This window comes from Triticum aestivum, chromosome 2A (genome assembly GCF_018294505.1).
Source record: "Triticum aestivum cultivar Chinese Spring chromosome 2A, IWGSC CS RefSeq v2.1, whole genome shotgun sequence".
NCBI classification, from domain to species: domain Eukaryota; kingdom Viridiplantae; phylum Streptophyta; class Magnoliopsida; order Poales; family Poaceae; genus Triticum; species Triticum aestivum.
In genome coordinates, this window is record NC_057797.1 from 136,798,232 (window position 1) to 136,813,335 (window position 15,104).

A 15,104-nucleotide genomic window follows, 5' to 3' on the forward strand; every position below is an offset into this window, starting at 1 on the left:
TTCAAAGAAGCCACTAGTGAAACCTATGGCCCCTGGGTCTCTTTCTCATCATATCAATCTCCATCACTTTACTATCGCTTTGCTTTTACTTTATTTACTTTGCATCTCTATACCAAAAATACCAAAAATATTATTTATTATCTCTATCAAATCTCACTTTCGTAAGTGACCGTGAAGGGATTGACAACCCCTAAGCGTGTTGGTTGCATTGAGCTATTGTTTTTGTGTAGGTACGAGGGACTCGAGCGTAGCCTCCTACTGGATTGATACCTTGGTTCTCAAAAACTAAGGGAAATACTTACGCTACTTTGCTGCATCATCCCTTCCTCTTCGGGGAAATCCAACACAGAGCTCAAGAGGTAGCACCAGACCCCAGGTACACCACCGGAACCGCACCAACCGTCGGTGCCAAGGGAGAGGAAGGAGTGGAGGCCACGTGCCCACGCCCCCCTTCCGACCTGGTCCCACCGACTGAGTGAGGCGATGTCACCACCGGACACACCACTCGGGGAGAAGCGGATGCCGCCAAGGGAGAAGTAGGGACGAAGGCCTCCTGCCCAAGTCCTCCTTCCGGTCCTGCCGCTGAAGCCGAGCACGATGAAGGAGAGGCAGGGGCGGATGCCTCCTTCCCACGTTCCCACCCTATCTGGCCCCAGTCACCGGGTGCGCCACAGGAGAATCATGGACGGAGGCCTCCTGCCCTCGCCCCCACCTGGTCCGACCACACCAATGGCCCGTGGCATGGCCTCCTCGGCAGCAGTCCTGAATGGGATCCTCACCTGCGGAGAAGCACCACTTAAAGAGGTAGATTGCATGGCTGCCTGCCCAAGATCATCCTCACCAACAATACATAGCTGGGTACCCAGATCAAACGTTGCTGGTGCTGTCGGTGCACTCTCCACCGAGGGTAGCACGGCAACAAACTCATCATCCACAGGAGCATCAGCATCAACAAAATCTAGGGTAGGAAGCGATTGTTGAAACACGTCATCATGCTCCACCCAATCACTCCACAATCTCGGAGGAGCAGATGTAGGCTCGAACGAACCAAATCTCAAAGTGCTCATGGGTGCAGTCGTGGAGGGTGAAGTCCCTTTCCCGGATGCCGTCATGTCGGATCCCAGGATGTTAGACGCCTCGTGTCCACGGTCATCCTATCGCACCTCCTTGTTACTCGAACCATCATCCTTATCAAGCATGTCAACATCATTCGCTGCCAAAGCCTCAAAGAAAAGCTCGGTGTCCTCGAACTCAATCTCGAGGTTATAAATCATGCCTCTATGGGTCCACTTAACGACATCTGGCACGTACTCAATATCGATGATGCTAACAAGCAATCTGGCCACCCCATGAGCACGGGTAAAGGCCATATCCACCCTCTCGGTTTTCCCAACCAACGTCCCCAAGTTAGTCAGCGGCTTGGACGGTGCCCCTGAGAATCCAAGCCAAACTTGAGTGAGTGGTTTACCTTTGGGCTCAACCTTTTTCCACTCATGAAACTCGAGGATGCACTCAGTTCCTAGAACTCTGCACAACCTGAAACTCAGGAGTCGCTCCAAGTCCTCAGCCAAGGGAAAGTCCACCTTGTATATATTATCCTCGAGCCTGATAAGTTTGTACTGATGGTTACATGGTGCCAACTCATTCAGCCTGTGCAAGATCTGTGCATCTGTCAAGTCACCCTTGGTAACTTTCAGCACCCCCATGGTTGCACTTCGAGGCATATCAGGTATCTCCGTAGCACTAGGAGACCCGAAAAACATCAACTCAGCACAGCACACACCATAGATCGTAACACCCAGCATGGGCTCATGCAGAAGCGGGCACTCTCCCGTAGCATGCACCGGTTTGGAACAAGTATCACAAAGCTCAGCAGTACATTCAGCAATGAAGTATCCTTGCTCACCACAGCGATAGCAAAGCATTTTCTCTTTCTTACGGGCCCATTTGCTAGCTTTCTCACCACCTCGCCTGTCAGATGCTCCAACAGAGCCTGCTACTGCCGGTTCGCTCGCGGGCACCTCTGTAGTAACCAAGGCTGACACCGCAGCCAGGACCTGGCCAGACAACGCGGGCGTCTGCTGAACAACCACCTTCGAAGACATCGTCGGCTCAGCGACGTCGGTAACGGTAGTGGCAGGCGGCGGAGGCTGACGGTAGCGGTTCTTGCCACCGCGGCCTGATGACCCACAAGTGTAGGGGATATATTGTAGTCCTTTTGATAAGTAAGAGTGTCGAACCCAACGAGGAGCAGAAGGAAATGACAAGCAATTTTCAATAAGGTATTCTTTGCAAGCACTGAAATTATCGGTAACAGATAGTTTTGTGATAAGGTAATTTGTAACGGGCAACAAGTAATGAAGGTAAATAAGGTGCAGCAAGATGGCCCAATCCTTTTTGTAGCAAAGGACAAGCCAGGACAAACTCTTATATGAAGGAAAACGATCCCGAGGACACATGGGAATTATCATCAAGCTAGTTTTCATCATGCTCATATGATTCGCGTTCGTTACTTTGATAATTTGATATGTGGGTGGACCAGTGCTCGGGTGCTGCCCTTCCTTGGACAAGCCTCCCACTTATGATTAACCCCTATTGCAAGCATCCGCAACTACAAAAGAAGTATTAAGGTAAACCTAACCATAGCATGAAACTTATGGATCCAAATCAGCCCCTTACGAAGCAACGCATAAACTAGGGTTTAAGCTTCTGTCACTCTAGCAACCCATCATCTACTTATTACTTGCCAATGCCGTCCTCTAGGCCCAAACAATGGTGAAGTGTTATGTAGTCAACGTTCACATGACACCGCTAGAGGAAAGAAACATACATCTCAACAAAATATCGAATGAATACCAAATTCACATGACTACTTATAGCAAGACTTCTCTCATGTCCTTAGGAACAAACGTAACTACTCACAAATCATATTCATGTTCATAATCAGAGAGGTATTAATATGCACAAAGGATCTGAACATATGATCTTCCACCAAATAAACCAACTAGCATCAACTAAAAGGAGTAATCAACACTACTAGCAACCCTCAGGTACCAATCTGAGGTTTTGGGACAAAGATTGGATACAAGAGATGAACTAGGGTTTTAGAGGAGATGGTGCTGGTGAAGATGTTGATGGAGATTGACCCCCTCCCGCTGAGAGGATAGATGGTGATGATGATGGTGATGATTTCCCCCTCCCAGAGGGATGTTTCCCCGGCAGAACAGCTCCGCTGGAGCCCTGGATTGGTTTTGCCAAGGTTCCGCCTCATGGCAGCGGTGTTTCGTCCCGAAAGCTTCCTCCTGATTTTTTCCAGGGTGAAAGACTTCATATAGCAGAAGATGGGCACCGAAGGCCTGCCAGGGGTCCCACGAGACAGGGGGCGCGCCTAGGGGGGTAGGGAGCGCCCCCACCCTCATGGCCAGGGTGTGGGCCCCCTCTGGTTGATTCTTTCGCCAGTATTTTTTATTAATTCCGAAACATGGCTCCGTGAAGTTTCATGACTTTTGGAGTTGTGCAGAATAGGTCTCTAATATTTGCTCCTTTTCCAGCCCAGAATTCCAGCTGTCGGCATTCTCCCTCTTCGTGTAAACCTTGTAAAATAAGAAAGAATAGGCATAAGTATGGTGACATAATGTGTAATTACAGCCAATAATACAATAAATATCGATATAAAAGCATGATGCAAAATGGACGTATCACAACCATTTCTTGATCCTCTGAAACCACTTTCTGTCTATAGTCCGGTCCGATGCCCCCTCAACAAAACCTCCCGGAGGGCCGAGGAACGGACGCTCTGCTGCCCCATCGCTTTTCCAGGCATAACCATGCCCTCCGCCCGAGGATGAAGAGTCGTGATGTTGACCTTCACCGTACACGTCATAGCCGTCAGCCCCCATTGACGTCGGTGATGCCCATGATCATCGAAGGCTCTGCCACGAAAAGCCGAAAAACGATGCCCAATTCCGCTGCCGCCACCACCAGGGCGTGTCGGCGGCCCATGACGATCCGCGGCAGATTGGCGCCCCCCGGCAGCCCCATGCACCGGCTCCATTTGGGTTGATTGTGGCTGTGCAACAACGTGCGGTGGCGGGGCTCACGCAGGAGACGGCACCGGCGGAGCTCCCCCCGCTCGGAGCTACTAGGTCGAGGCCCCGAACGAGGCGCCGCAGCCACTGTCCCGGGTGCCACCGGCTCAGGCCCCGGTGGCATAGCCCCATCATGACCCGCCATGCTCGTCGTAAGGGGGGGATGAGCGCCGCTCGGCTCGACGTGTATGAGGGGAAGCCGGGGAGGGCGCAACGACGGACCCTAAGCGGCGGCTGATGTTCACGACGCAAGGACTCACCCATGCATGCAGGTTCGATGTCACTTGTAGTAGGAACCGGTTTTGCCCGGGCCACATGCCCAGCTAGTCCAGGCCCACACTCAAGCAAGTCACACCGGACCGACGGCCCAAGCGAAGGCCCGCCCACACATGCGATCCGCGCCGCCCGGATCACGCCTGATCGGTCGATTGCCGGCGCCAGCGCCTGCGCCGCCGCCGACCGTCGTTTCTTCTTCCTCTTCACGACCTTCCAAGTATCTTCCGTAAAGTAATCTGACAAAATCGGTTTTGGTAGACTAACCTTAGGTAGAGGCCCTTCCAAGGACGGATCGCCGTGGCCGCCGTCCGTCGATGAACAATGCATCGGACGATCTCGATCTTGTCTTCCGCCCATAGACCTAGCCTCGCCAAATCGTCGGAAGGAATCGTCTGATCCACAAGCAGAGCCACCTCGTCCTCATGATACCCCACCCTAAGGGCTTCACAAATCGCGTCGGAAGGGGTGGGAGATGGCACGCCCGCCAGCCCGTCATCCGAGTCGCCATCGTCGTCGTCAGAGTCGTCGGTGCCTTCATCGGCCAACACCCAGAACCGGCCTCCCACGTACCTCCTCCCGCCGGTAGGGGTAGTGCCGGTGATCCCCAGAGATGGCCCCGATGCCGCCCCTCGAGTCGCCCCACTAGTCACTCCTCTCATGTACTCGCTCCTCGTTGTTGCATGACATGGTTGTGCACCATGTGGCACTGCGTCCGAAGTGGGAGTTCTTAAGTAATATGATTAATTGAACTTCAATTTATCATGAACGTAGTCCTGATAGCATTTGCATATCTATGTTGTAGATCAATAGCTTGGGATGTAGCTCCCCGTTTATTTTTGATATGTTCCTAGAGAAAAATAAGTTGAAAGATGAGAGTAGCAATGTTGTGGACTAGGTCTGTGATCTGAGGATTATCCTCATTGCTGCACAGAAGAATTATGTCCTTGATGCACCGCTAGGTGACACACCTATTGCAGGAGCAAATGCAGACGTTATGAACGTTTGGCAAGCTCGATATGATGACTACTTGATAGTTTAGTGTGCCATGCTTTATGGCTTAAAACTGGGACTTCAAAAATGTTTTGAATGCCACGGAGCATATAAGATGTTCCAAGAGCTGAAATTGGTATTTCAGACTCATGCCCGAGTCGAGAGGTATGAGACCTCTAGCAAGTATTTTGCCTACAAGATGGAGGAGAATAGCTCAACCAGTGAGCATGTGCTCAGAATGTCTGAGTACTACAATCGCTTGAATCAAGTGGGAGTTAATCTTCCTGATAATATAGTGATTGACAGAGTTCTCTAGTCACTATCACCAAGTTACTGGAACTTCGTGATTAACTATAATATGTAAGGGATGACAAAAATGATTCCCGAGCTCTTCGGGATGCTGAAATCGGCGAAGTAGAAATCAAGAAAAACATCAAGTGTTGATGGTTGACCAGACCACTAGTTTCAAGTAAAAGGGCAAGAGAACCAAAGGGATTTCAAGAAGAATGGCAGGCAAGTTGCCACTCCCATGAAGAAGCCCAAAGCTAGACCCAAGCCTGAAACTGAGTGCTTCCACTGCAAAGGAAATGGTCACTAGAAGCGAAATTGCTCTAAATACTTGGCAGATAAGAAGGATGGCAAAGTGAACAAAAGTATGTATGATATACATGCTATTGATTTGTACTTTACTGGTGTTTATAGTAGCCCCTGGGTATTTGATACCGGTTCAGTTGCTATGATTAGTAACTCGAAACAGGAGTTACAAAATGAACAAAGACTAGTTGAGGGCGAGGTGACGATGTGTGTTGGAAATGATTCCAAGGTTGATAAGATCACCATCACATACTCCCTCTACCATCGGGATTAGTATTGGAACCAAATAAATGTTATTTGGTGTTTGCGTTGAGCATAGATATGATTGGATCATGTTTATTGCGATGCAGTTATTCATTTAAGTCACAGAATAATCGTTGTTCTGTTTACATGAATAAAACCTTCTATGGTCTTACATCCAATGTAAATGGTTTACTGAATCTCGATCACAGTGATACACATAATATTGATGCCAAAAGATGCAAAGTTAATAATGATAGTGCAACTTATTTGTGGCACTGTCGTTTAGGTCATATTGGTGTAAAGCGCATGAAGAAACTCCATGTTGATGGGCTTTTGCAATCACTTGATTATGAATCACTTGATGCTTGCAAACCATGCCTCTTGGGCAAGATGACTAAAACTCCGTTCTTCGGAACAATGGAGCGAGCCACTGACTTATTGGAAATAATACATACTGATGTATGTGGTCCGATGAGCATTGAGGATTGCAGCGGGTATCGTTATTTTCTAACCTGCACAGATGATTTAAGCAGATATGGGTATATCTACTTAATGAAACATAAGTCTGAAACATTTGAAAAGTTCAAAGAATTTCAGAGTGAAGTGGAAAATCATCGTAAGAAGAAGATAAATTTTCTATGATCTGATCATGGAGGTGAATATTTGAGTTGCGAGTTCGGCCTTCATATAAAACAATGTGGAATAAGTTTCACAACTCACGCAACCTGGAACACCACAGCATAATGGTGTGTCCGAACGTCATAGCCGTACTTTATTGGCTATGGTACGATCTATGATGTCTCTTACCGATTTACCACTATCGTTTTGGGGTTATGCATTAGAGGCAGCTGCATTCACTATAAATAGGGCACCATCTAAATCCACTGAGACGACACCATATGAACTGTGGTTTGGCAAGAAACCTAAGCCATCGTTTCTTAAAGTTTGGGGTTGCGATGCTTATGTGAAAAAGCTTCAGCCTGATAAGCTCGAACCCAAATCGGAGAAGTGCGTCTTCACAGGATACCCAAAAGAAACTGTTGGGTACACCTTCTATCATAGATCTGAAGGCAAGATCTTTGTTGCTAAGAATGGATCCTTTCTAGAGAAGGAGTTACTCTCGAAAGAAGTGACACTACTAGGGAAAAGCCTAGCAGCAGCGCGAGTTTTAGGCCTATCAGTAGCGTGGGATGGAGCGCTACTGGTACGACGCTACAGCTAAAGGTTAGTAGTAGCGTGGGTTAACCCACGCTACTGCTATATCGACTTAGTAGTAGCATTTTCTACAAACAGCGCTACTGGTAATTACTAGTAGCTCTTCTCCCTACACGCGCTACTACTATTATTTCGTATTTTATTCTTTTTTATTTCATGTTTTATTCATACACCTTTATACAAGTTTTCATATAACAGCAATTTAGAGATTGTTTTTACATCATAATGAGTTATTACATCACTGGGTGAAAGAACCGTGGACTAGTTTCAAGTGGGGTTATGCATTAGAGGCAACAACAATTTAGAAACGCGCTACTGCTACGGGCCGTAGCAGTAGCGCTGGTCAGTGGTACATGCTACTACTAAGTGGGGCTAGCCATTTTCGCCCAGTACAAATATAGCAGCAGCGCGGTTTCGCGGAACGCGTTACTGCTAAAGTAGTAGCAGTAGCGCGGTTTAAAAAAATGCTACTACTAAGTAGCAGTAGCGACCTGTTTTGTCCGGCGCTACTGCTAAGATGCTGTGTATAAGGTTTTCCCTAGTAGTGTGTGTGGGAGGAAAGTAGAACTTGATGAGGTAATTGTACCTTCTCTCGAATTGGAAAGTAGCTCATCACAGAAAACTGTTTCCGTGACGCCTGCACCAACTAGTGAGGAAGCTAATGATAATGATCATGAAACTTCGGATCAAGTTACTACCGAACCTCGTTGGTCAACCAGTCAACCAGAGCATGTTCCACACCAGAGTGGTACGATAACCCTATTCTATAAGTCATGTTACTAGACCATGACGAACCTACAAACTATGAGGAAGCGATGATGAGCCCAGATTTCGATAAATGGCTTGAGGCCATGAAATCTGAGATAGGATCATGTATGAGAACAAAGTATGGACTTTGATTGACTTGCCTGATGATCGGCAAGCCATTTAAAATAAATGGATCTTCAAGAGGAAGACGAACGCTGATAGTAGTGTTACTATCTACAAAGCTCGAATTGTCGCAAAAGGTTTTCGACATGTTCAAGGTGTTGACTATGATGAGATTTTCTCACTCGTATCGATGCTTAAAGTCTGTCCGAATCATGTTAGCAATTACCGCATTTTATGAAATCTGGCAAATGGATGTCACAACTGCATTCCTTAATGGATTTATTAAAGAAGAGTTGTATATGATGCAACCAGAAGGTTTTCTCAATCCTAAAGGTGCTAACAAAGTATGCAAATTCTGGCGATCCGTCTATGTACTGGTGCAAGCATCTCAGAGTTGGAATATACGCTTTGATGAGGTGATCAAAAAGCATATGGTTTTATACAGACTTTCGGAGAAGCCTGTATTTACAAGAAAGTGAGTGGGAGCACTACAGCCTTTCTGATAAGTATATGTGAATGTCATATTGTTGATCAGAAATGATGTAAAATTTTCTGGAAAGCATAAAGGAGTGTTTGAAAGGATTTTTTCAAAGAAATACCTCGTTGAAGCTACTTACATGTTGGGCATCAAGGTCTATAGATATAGATCAATACGCTTGATAAAGACTTTCGATGAGTATATACCTTGATAAGATTTTGAAGTTCAAAATGGATCAGTCAAAGAAGGATTTCTTGCCTGTATTGTAAGGTGTGAAGTTGAGTAAGACTCAAAATCCGACCACGGTAGAAAATAGAAAGAGAATAAAAGTCATTCCCTATGCCTCAGCCATAGGTTCTATAAAGTATGCTATGCTATGTACCAGATCCATTGTGTACCTTTCCATGAGTTTCGCAAGGGGGTACGATAATGATCCAGGAGTGGATCACTGGACAGCGGTCAAAGTTATCCTGGGTTACCTAAGAGGACTAAGGAAATATTTCTCGGTTATGGAGGTGATAAAGAGTTCGTCGTAAAGAGTTATGTCGGTGCAAGCTTTTACACCGATCCGGATGAATCTGAGTCTCAGTCTGGATATATATTGAAAGTGGGAGCAATTAGCTAGAGTAGCTCCATGCAGAGCATTGTAGACATAGAAAATTTGCAAAATAGATACGGCTCTGAATGTGGCAGACTCGTTGACTAAACTTCTCTCACAAGCAAAACATGATCACACCTTAGTACTCTTTGGGTGTTTATCACATAGCAATGTGAACTATATTATTGACTCTAATAACCCTTTGGGTGTTAGTCACATGGCGATGTGAACTACTTATGTTAAATCACATGACGATGTGAACTAGATTATTGACTCTAGTGCAAGTGGGAGACTGAAGGAAATATAACCTAGAGGCAATAATAAAGTTATGATTTATATTTCCTTATATCATGATAAATTTTTATTATTCATGCTAAATTTGTATTAACCGGAAACTTAGTACATGTGTGAATACATAGAAAAAACAGAGTGTCCCTAGTATGCCTCTACTTGACTAGCTCATTAATCAAAGATGGTTAAATTTCCTAACCATAGACATGTGTTGTCACTTGATGAACGGGATCACATCATTAGAGAATGATGTGATGGACACGACCCATCCGTTAGCTTAGCATAATGATCGTTAAGTTTTATTGCTATTGATTTCTTCATTACTTATACATATTCCTCTGACTATGAGATTATGCAACTCCCGAATACCGGAGGAACACCTTGTGTGCTATCAAATGTCACAACATAACTATGTGATTATAAAGATGCTCTACAGGTGTCTTCGAAGGTGTTTGTTTGGTTGGCATAGATCGAGATTAGGATTTGTCACTCCGAGTATCGGAGAGGTATCTTTGGGCCCTCTCGGTAATGCACATCACTATAAGACATGCAAGCAATCTGACTAATGAGTTAGTTGCGGGATGATGCATTACGGAACGAGTAAAGAGACTTACCGGTAACGAGATTGAACTAGGTATGATGATACAGACGATCGAATCTCGGGCAAGTAACATACCGAGGACAAAGGGAATAACGTATGTTGTTATGCGGTTTGACCGATAAAGATCTTCGTAGAATATGTAGGAGACAATATGAGCATCCAGGTTCCATTATTGGTTATTGACCGGAGATGTATCTCGGTCATGTCTACATAGTCCTCGAACTCGTAGGGTCCGCACGCTTAACGTTCGATGTCGATTTGTATTATGAGTTATGTGTTTTTGATGACCGAAGATTGTTCAGAGTCCCGGATGAGATAATGGACATGACGAGGAGTCTCGAAATGGTCGAGAGGTAATGATTCATATATTGGAAGGTTGTATTCGGACATCGGAATGGTTCCGAGTGATTCGGGTATTTTTCCGGAGTACCGAGGGGTTACCGGAACCCCCTGGGGGAATATTGGGCCTACATGGGCCATAGGGGAGAGGGGAGGCAGCCCATAAGTGGTGGCCGCGCCCCTCCCTATAGGGAGTCTGAATTGGACTAGGGATGGGGCGCGCCCCCCCTTTCCTTCTCCTCTTCCTCTCCCTTTCCTCTTTCCCCCCTCCGGAAAAGGAAAGGGGGTCCAACTAGGATTGGGAGTCCTAGTTGGACTCCCCCCCTTTGGCGCGCCCCCTAGGACGGCCGCTTCCTCCCCTCCTCCTTTATATACAGGGGCGGGGGGCACCCCAAAGACACATCAGTTGTTCCTTAGCCATGTGCGGCGACCCCCTCCACGGTTTACCACCTCGGCCATAATGTCGTAGTGCTTAGGCGAAGCCCTGCGCGGATCACATCACCAACACCGTCACCACACCGGCGTGCTGACGAAACTCTCCCTCGACCCTCTACTGGACGTCATCATGCTGAATGTGTGCTGAACACGGAGGTGCCGTACGTTTGGTACTTTGATTGGTTGGATCGTGAAGACGTTCGACTACATCAACCACGTTAACATAATGCTTCCGCTTTCGGTCTACGAGGGTACGTGGACACACTCTCCCCGTCTCGTTTCTATGCATCTCCTAGGTAGATCTTGCGTGATCGTAGGATTTTTTCTTGAATTACTACATTCCCCAATAGTGGCATCCGAGCCAGGTCTATGCGTAGATGATATGCACAAGTAGAACACAATGAGTTGTGGGCGATAATAGTCATACCGCTTATCACCAACGTCTTACTTTGATTTGACGGTATTGTTGGATGAAGCGGCCTGGACCGACATTACATGACCGCGTTCATGAGACTGGTTCTACCGACGTGCTTCGAACACAGGTGGCTAGCGGGTGTCTGTTTCTCCAACTTTAGTTGAATCGAGTTTGACTACGACCGGTCCTTGTTGAAGGTTAAAACAACACACTTGACGAAAAATGTTGTGGTTTTGATGCATAGCGGTTCTTGCTAGAAGCCCGTAGCAGCCATGTAAAACTTGCAATAACAAAGTAGAGGACGTCTAACTTGTATTTGTAGGGCATGTTGTGATGTGATATGGTCAAGATGTGATGAGATATAAATTGTTGTATGAGATGATCATGTTTTGTAAAAGTTATTGGCAACTGGCGGGAGCCTTATGGTTGATGCTTTATTGTATGAAATGCAATCGCCATGTAATTGCTTTACTTTATCACTAAGTGGTAGCGATAGTCGTGGAAGCAATAGTTGGCGAGACGACAACGACGCTATGATGGAGATCAAGGTGTCAAGCCGGTGACGTTGGAGATCATGACAGTGCTTTGGAGATGGAGATCAAAGACACAAGATGATAATGGCCATATCATGTCACATATTTTGATTGCATGTGATGTTTCTCCTTATGCATCTTATTTTGCTTAGTACAGCGATAGCATTATAAGATGATCCCACACTAAATTTCAAGGTATAAGTGTTCTCCCTGAGTAGTGCACCATTGCTATAGTTCGTCGTGCCGAGACACCATGTGATGATCGGGTGTGATAAACTCTACGTTCACATACAATGGGTGCAAGCCATTTTTGCACGTGCAGAATACTCGGGTTAAACTTGAGGAGCCTAGCACATGCAGATATGGCCTCGAAACACTGAGACCGAAAGGTCGAACGTGAATCATATAGAAGATATGATCAACATAGAGATGTTCAACATTGAAAACTACTCCATCTCACGTGATGATCGGACATGGTTTAGTTGATATGGATCATGTGATCATTTAGATGACCAGAGGGATGTCTATCTAAGTGGGAGTTCTTAAGTAATATGATTAATTGAACTTTAATTTATCATGAACTTAGTCCTGATAGTATTTGCATATCTATATTGTAGATCAATAACTTGCGATGTAACTCCCCATTTATTTTTGATATGTTCCTAGAGAAAAATAGGTTGAAAGATGAAAGTAGCAATGATGCGGACTGGGTCCGTGATCTGAGGATTATCCTCATTGTTGCACAGAAGAATTAAGTCCTTGATGCACCGCTAGGTGATGGACCTATTGTAGGAGCAGATGTAGACGTTTTGAACGTTTGGCAAGCTCGGTATGATGACTACTTGATAGTTTAGCATGCCATGCTTTACGTCTTAAAATCGGGACTTCAAAAACATTTTGAACGCCATGGAGCATATAAGATGTTCCAAGAGCTGAAATTGGTATTTCAGACTCATGCCCGAGTCGAGAGGTATGAGACCTATGACAAGTATTTTGCCTACAAGATGGAGGAGAATAGCTCAACCGGTGAGCATGTGCTCAGAATGTCCGAGTACTACAATCACTTGAATCAAGTGGGAGTTAATCTTCTAGATAAGATAGTGATTGACATAGTGCTCTAGTCACTATCACCAAGTTACTGGAACTTCGTAATTAACTATAATATGCAGGGGATGACAAAAACGATTCCCGATCTCTTCGCGATGCTGAAATCGGCGAAGGTAGAAATCAATAAAAGCATCAAGTGTTGATGGTTGACAAGACTGCTAGTTTCAAGTGAAAGGGAAAGGGAAAGAAAGGGAACTTCAAGAAGAATGGCAAGAAAGTTGCCACTCCCATGAAGAAGCCCAAAGCTAGACCCAAGCCTGAAACTGAGTGCTTCTACTGCAAAGGAAATGGTCACTGGAAGCGGAACTACCCCAATACTTGGCGGATAAGAAGGATGGCAAAGTGAACAGAAGTACATATGATATACATGTTATTGATGTGTACTTTACTAGTGTTTATAGTAGCCCCTGGGTATTTGATACCGGTTCAGTTGCTATGATTAGTAACTCGAAACAGGAGTTACAAAATGAACAAAGACTAGTTGAGGGCGAGGTGACGATGTGTGTTGGAAATGATTCCAAGGTTGATAAGATCACCATCGCATACTCCCTCTACCATCGGGATTAGTATTGGAACCAAATAAATGTTATTTGGTGTTTGCCTTGAGCATAAATATGATTGGATCATGTTTATTGCGATACGGTTATTCATTTAAGTCAGAGAATAATTGTTGTTCTATTTACATGAATAAAACCTTCTATGGTCTTACATCCAATGTAAACGGTTTACTGAATCTCTATCATAGTGATACACATAATATTGATGCCAAAAGATGCAAAGTTAATAATGATAGTGCAACTTATTTATGGCAATGCCGTTTAGGTCATATTGATGTAAAGCACATGAAGAAACTCCATACTGATGGGCTTTTGGAACCACTTGATTATGAATCGCTTGATGCTTGCGAACCATGCCTCATGGGCAAGATGACTAAAACTCCATTCTCCGAAACAATAGAGCGAGCCACTGACTTATTGGAAATAATACATACTGATGTATGCAGTCCGATGAGTGTTCAGGCTCGTGGCGGGTATCGTCATTTTCTGATCTTCACAGATGATTTAAGCAGATATGGGTATATCTACTTAATGAAACATATGTCTGAAACATTTGAAAAGTTCAAAGAATTTCAAAGTGAAGAGGAAAATCATCGTAACAAGAAAATAAAATTTATACGATCGGATCGTGGAGGTGAATACTTGAGTTTCGAGTTTGGCCTTCATCTAAAACAATGTGGAATAAGTATCACAATTCACGCCACCTGAAACACCACAGTGCAATGGTGTGTCCGAACATAAGTTTCACAACTCACGCCACCTGAAAGACCATATCCGATTATTTTTTGCCCAGACATCCACGAATGTCATTTCAGCTGAAATTTTGCACGCAATTAGAAATTTTGTCAATGTTCATCACAAAAAAATAGATTTTTTTTGAATTTTTACTATTTTTTTTATTTTACTGTTCATTCGGGAGCATATGTGCTCGGGATCAAATACTCCATGTCCGAAGAAACACACACACACACACACACACACACACACACAAGCCTATGTACGTTTCCAATATACTTCCTCTGTCCGAAAAAGTTTGTCCCTTAAATGGATATATCTAGCATCAAGTTAGTGCTAAATGAGGGACAAGCTTTTTCGGACGGAGGGAATACATAGCAGTTCTCAAAAGAAAATGAGTGCACCTAGACAATCCTTATTGTCCTAACTGCAATAAGAGGGCGGAAGAGACCACTATGCATCTTTTATGGGATTGTAACTTTGCACAAGATTGTTGGAACTCATTGATACCAAATAGAAGGAGAGGTGCATCTGTGTATGAGGACACCACCTTTGCAAGGGAACTCCTTTCAAAACAATTTGCTTCGGAAATTGTTATATTGGGATGTTGGAATGTATGGATTTAGAGAAATGACAAAATTTTCAGAGCTCCGCAACAGTCAATTCAGGCATGAAGGTTCTATTGAAGCAAGACCTGAAACTCCTAAGATTCAATATTAAGGATAAGTATGAACAAAGT